The sequence below is a fragment of the Notamacropus eugenii genome, chromosome 3 (genome assembly GCF_028372415.1).
Source record: "Notamacropus eugenii isolate mMacEug1 chromosome 3, mMacEug1.pri_v2, whole genome shotgun sequence".
Classification (NCBI taxonomy): Eukaryota; Metazoa; Chordata; class Mammalia; order Diprotodontia; family Macropodidae; genus Notamacropus; species Notamacropus eugenii.
The window spans coordinates 214,799,164-214,805,625 of NC_092874.1; positions in this window are offsets into that span (position 1 = coordinate 214,799,164).

A 6,462-nucleotide genomic window follows, 5' to 3' on the forward strand; every position below is an offset into this window, starting at 1 on the left:
GTGATGAGAGGAAGCCTCACTTTTCCCTCTTACCTCCCCCTTTTTCCCCTTCATCAAAAAAAGCTTTTCTTGCCTCTTTTATGAGAGATAGTTTACTCTATTCCATTTCTCCCTTTCTTCTCCCAATATATTCCTCTCCCATCCCTTAATTTTATTTTTTAGATATCATCCCTTCCTATTCAACTTACCTACCATCTTGGCTTCACCTCCAGAACCAGAGTTTAAATATGTTGATTAATACCCCATAGCTTTCTTCTGCAATTAAGTTAGTCATAAACATACAGTGGAAACAAAAACCCTATCCTTGGGGGGACAGAGCCGAAATGGCAGGGTAAAAGGACAAACCTGTAGAAGTTCCTCCCATAGCCCATAAAATACCTGTAAAAAATGACTCTAAACAAATTCTAGAGCAGCAGAAGTCACAAAATGACAAAGTGAAAGAGATCTCTAGCCTAAGACAGGCTGGAAGGCCAACAGGAGCACTACCCAGCCTTGGCCATGCAGCACTGGCAGGGAGAGGACTGGAGCAGACCTCATGGAATCCAAAGTAGCAGCTGTGGTTCCCAGATTGCTGAACCCACAAATGCAACGACAGCTTCAAAGGTCAGTGAGAAATCTCTTTCACCCAGATCAGAAGGGAACGCAGTCTGGCCCCGCCAGCAGCAGCCACTGCAGTGGCAGAGTCCGCTTTTAGAGCTGTCTGTCTAAAGACCCTGGGGGAATTGAGCTACTGATCTGGGTCTCAGCCCTGAGTGGAGGCCCTGGAATAAGGAGGAGCCCTGGCTGGCATGGTGGAGCTGGTGGAGGCTCTGAAGAGAGAATTCTATTCACAGACCCAGGGCAGAGAAACATGTGGTAGTTCTCAGACCAGAGTGAGGGCCAGGAGAAGAGTAAACTCCTCTCCCTTGATTGTGCCACCATGGAGGAACTGAGATCTTACAGGTCCCCAGAGTATACCCTCCTCTTGACAAAGGACTCAAAAGTCAAGTAAATGGCTTGGAAAATACCAAAAAGAAAGGGGAAAAAATAAGACTATAGAAGGTTACTTTCTTGGTGAACAGGTATTTTCTTCCATTTTTTTGGATAAGGAAGAACAATGCATACCATGAGAGGAAGATGGAAAAAGTCAAGGCTTCTGCATCCAAAACCTCCAAAGTAAATATGCAGTGGTCTCAGGCCATGGAAGAGCTCAAAAAGGATTTTGAAAATCAAGTAAGAGAGGTGGAGGAAAAATTGGGAAGGGAAATGAGAGCAATGCAAGAAAATCATGAAAAGAGAGTCAATAGCTTGCTAAAGGAGACCCAAAAATATGCTGAATAAAATAACACACTTAAAAATAAAGTAACTCAAATGATAAAAGAGGTCCAAAAAGCCAATGAGAAGAAGAATGCTTTAAAAAGCAGAATTAGCCAAATGGAAAAAGAGGTTCAAAAGCTCACTGAAGAAAATAGTTCTTTAAAAATTAGAATGGAGCAGATGGAAGTTAATGACTTCATGAGAAACCAAGAAATTACAAAACAAAACCAAAAGAATAAAAAAATAGAAGATAATGTGAAATATCTCATTGGAAAAACAATTGACCTGGAAAATAGATCCAGGAGAGACAATTTAAAAATTATGGAACTACCTGAAAGTCATGATCAAAAAAAAGAGCCTAGACATCATCTTCCATGAAATTATCAAAGAAAACTGCTCTGATATTCTAGAAGCAGAAGGTAAAATAAATGTTGAAAGAATCCACTGATCACCTCCTAAAAGAGATCCAAAAAGAAAAATTCCTAGGAATATTATAGCCAAATTCCAGAGTTCCCAGCCAGAAAGAAACAATTCAAATATTGTAGAAATACAATCAAGATAACACAAGATCTAGCAGCTTTTATATTAAGGGATCAAAAGGATTGGAATAGGATATTCTGGAGGTAAGAGGAGCTAGGATTAAAACCAAGAATTACCTACTCAGCAAAACTGAGTGTAATACTTCAGGGGAAAAAAATGTTCATTCAATGAAATAGAGGACTTTCAAGTATTCTTGATGAAAAGACCAGAGCTGAATAGAAAATTTGACTTTCAAACACAAGAGTCAAGAGCAGCATGAAAAGGTAAACAGGAAAGAGAAATCTTAAGGGACTTACTAAAGTTGAACTGTTTACCTTCCTACATGGAAAGATCCTATTTTTAACTCTTAAAACTTTTCTCAGTATTTGGGTAGTTGGAGGGACTATATACATATGTATACAGACAGAAGGTACAGGGTGAGTTGAATAGGAAGGGATGATATCTAAAAAAATAAAACTAAGGAGTTAGAGAGGAATATATTGGGAGGAGAATGGGAGAAATGGAATGGGGCAAACTATCTCTCATAAAGGAGACAAGAAAAAGCTTTTTCAATGGAGGGGGAAAGGAGGGAGGTGAGAGGGAAAAAGTGAAGCTTGCTCTCATCACATTTGGCTTAAAGAGGGAATAATATGCACACTCAATTTGGTATGAAAATCTATCTTACATTACAGGAAAGTAGGGGAGAAGGGGATAAGTGGGGTGGGAAGATGACAGAAAGGAGGGCAAATGGAAGGAGGGAATAATTATTTTTGGAAGTAAGCACTTTTGGGGAGGGACATGGTCAGAAGAGAGAACAGAATAAATGGGGGGCAGGATAGGATGGAGGGAAATATAGTTAGTCTTATACAACATAACTGTTATGGAAGTCTTTTGCAAAGCTACACATACATAGCCTATATTGAATTGCTTGCCTTCTCAGTGGGGAATGAGTAGGGAGGGAAGAAGGGAGCTAAGTTGGAACTCAAAGTTTTAGGAATGAATGTTGAGGATTGTTTTTGCATGCAACTGGGAAATAAGAAATACAGGTAATGGGGTATAGAAATCTATGTTGCCCTACAAGAAAAGAAAGAAGATGGGGATAAGGGAAGGGAGAGGTGTGATACAAGGGAGGGCAGGTTGGGAAAATGGGTAATCAAAATACATGGTGTTTGGGGTGGGGGATGGAGAGATGGGGAGAAAATTAGAAACTCAAAATTTTTGTGGAAATGAATGTTGAAAACTAAAAATAAATAAACAGTAAAAAAAGAAGAAAAAATATTTATAGCAGCTCTCTTTGTGGTGGCCAGGAACTGGAAAATGAGGGAATGCCCATCAATTGGGGAATGGCTGAACAAGCTGTGGTATATGAATGCAATAGAATACTATTTTGCTATAAGAAATGACGAACAGGAGGACTTCAGAAAAGTCTGGAAAGACTTATATGGACTAATGTTGAATGAAATGAGCAGAACCAGGAGAATATCATACACAATAACAACTATAGTGTATAAGGACTGTTTCTGATAGATTTAGCCTTTCACAGCAATGCGAGGACTTAAAACATTCCAAAAGGACTCTTGAGGCGAAATGTCATCCACTTCCAAAGAAAGAGCTATGGAACTGGAACACAGAATGAAGCACACTATTTTCTCTTGTGTTATGCTTTGGTTTGGTTGGGTTTTTCCCATAGTTTCTCCCATTCATTTTAATTCTTCTATGAAACATGACTAATGTGAAAATGTGTTTAATAAGAATGTATGTGTAGATCCCATATAAGACTGCATGCTCTCTTGGGGTGGGAGGTGAGAGGGAAGGGGAGAAAATTTAAGACTCATGTAGGTTACTGTTGAAAACTGAAAACAAAAAAAATACTTTAAAAAAAAGAATTCATAGACTCAAGAATTCTTTAAGTCAAGTTGGTTAAGTTTTATTTTTATGCTTTTCAGCAGGCAAAAGTTCTTAAAGAACATGCAACCTTGAGGGGTAGAATTAAAATTTCTATAGGAAAAACTATAGTAAAACTTATGTCATGCTAACTAGGTGATTCAGGGGAAGATTAGTGAGTGGTTAAGGAGTGGTTAGTTCTTGAAGGAACATGAACTGTGCAGGCATTTTACTCAGAGTTCACCAGGAAAAGCACATGGGGGGTGGGGCGAAATGCACAAGGATGTATGGTTTTAGGTCTGTTACATCACTAAGTTAACTAGCAGTCAGGGCTGAATGAGGCCCAGTCTGCCACCAATCAATGTCTTGTTTGACAAGATGTAGGGAGTATACATATGTCTAAAGTCTAGGATATACATAATGAGGAGTCCAGGATGCTGTAAATGGGAAGATCTTTTCCATTCATTAATAGGCCCATGTGACATGCTTAAATCAGGTGGAAGCCTAAGTCACATACAATGGGAGGAGCTTGCTGAATGGGTGGAACAGGAAGGGTGGAGCAGAGCTGAAAGGAAGTCAGTCAGGTTAGTCAGAGGTGGGAAGGACACAGGCAAGCAGGCACAGCTAGGCTCATGAGTATTTGTTTGTGGGAAGGTCCCAAGGGAGGTGTGGGGGGTGGGGAGGGCTTGGGAATGGCTTTGTCCCCTGCAATGCTAATGTGTATTGACTTCTTGGTTACTATGATGGATTTGGCTTTCTGGTGTAGGGATTTGGCTTTCTGGAGTCTGAATAAATGTTTTTCTTCTACCTTCTATATGGAGAGTGTGTTATACTTCATGATTCAAAATTGTGCTAGCATATTTGTAGTTGCCCTTGGTGCTGTAAATACTGCCTGGGTGATACAGATGCATATAATGAGTTAGGAGCCTAGTGGGTACTGACTATCTTTATGAGTCAGTACAAAGACAGTTCAAACTAGTAATTCCAATAGGTGTGGTTTATTACTATACCAGGAAGATAGATAAGTTTTTGCTAAGGCCCACTCATGAGTAATTGCTAGGCATAGTGTCCATGGGCTGGGAAGAAACTGCCAGGGATAGTGTTTTGAGGCTAGGGAGAAATGTGATCTTGGAATTAGGATCCAAGCACAAGACCCAAGCATCTCATCAGAACTAGATGTATGTGTATCTAAGATTATGTATGTATGTGTGTGTGTGTCTGTGTGTGTGTGTGTGTGTATGTGTGTGTGTGTGTGTGTAAATGCTTAATTGTAGCCTTTTCGGGCGGGGGGAGGAAGGGAGAAAAAAAGAACAAAGTAAAAAGTATACAGCATAGAACAAAAGAACATTCACAAGGAAGCAAAGATAAGATGGACAGTTTTGAACACAATGTGTAATAATTATCATATAGGCTTTCTGGAAATGGAAATTTGTTCTGCTATGCACATGGCAATGCTTTTTTTCTTTTCTTATTTTGTATTTAAGTTTGTAATATGTTTCTCTTTCTTTTTTATTGTGTACTTAAGCTTTAGTATTTAAGTTTCAAATAAATTTAAAAAAATAAAATGCTAATTGCTTATTGGGATACTTGTGAATTAGAAGTACAAAGTAGAAGCTTATAAGGTACAATAAGGTTGTATGAAGAACCCAAGGAAAAATGATAAATGCTGGAGAGGATGTGGGAGAGTTGGAACACTAACTCATTGGTGGTGGAGCTGCGAGCGCATCCAACCATTCTGGAGAGCAATTTGGAACTATGCCCAAAGGGCTACAAAAATGTGCATACCCTTTGACCCAGCAACATCGCTACTAGGACTATATCCCCAAGAGATCATAAAAATGGTAAAGGGTCCCACATGTACAAAAATATTTATAGCAGCACTCTATGTAGTTGCCAAAAACTGGAAGTCAAGGGGATGTCCATCAATTGGGGAATGGCTGAATAAATTATGGTATATGAATGTAATGGAGTACTATTGTGCCATAAGAAATGATGAACAAGAAGACTTCAGAGAGGCCTGGAAGGACTTATATGACCTGATGCTGAGTGAAAGGAGCAGAACCAGGAGAACTTTGTGCACAGCAATGACCACAGTGTGTGAGAGTTTTTTCTGGTAGACTTGGAATTTTGTAATAACGCAAAAACTTCTTATAAAAAAAGAAAAAATCCCAAAGGTGGTTCTCAAGGCAAAATGCCTGCCACACTCAGAGAAAGAAATATGGAAGTCACTCACAAAATGTAGCAGATCATGTTTGTGTATGTGTATGTGTTTGTGTATCATGTTTTGATTTGTTATATGATTTCTTTCATTTATTTTAGTCTGACTACATAGCATGACTATAGTGAAAATATACTCAATAGGAAAGCATATGTAGAACCTATACAGAATTGTATGCAGTTGTGGGGAGGGAGGGGGGAAGTGGGGGGTAGGTGTGGGGGGGATAAAATCTCAATTGTATGGCAGTGATTGTTAAACATTAAAAAATAATAATTAAAAAAAAAAAAAAAGAACCCAAGGAGCCCAGCTTGGGTAACCTCTGGAAAGTCAATCAGCAAGTGTGAATGCATGTTGTAAGATTATCCCAGAGGAAATGCTATACACACAGATAGACACATACATACACACATTTATTATATACACAGATACATGCACATAGACATACCATGTCTATTATGCTCGGACACCCCCATGTCTATTATACAAATGTACACACATACATATATGATATACATATCATATATACATACATTTCTCCCACATAC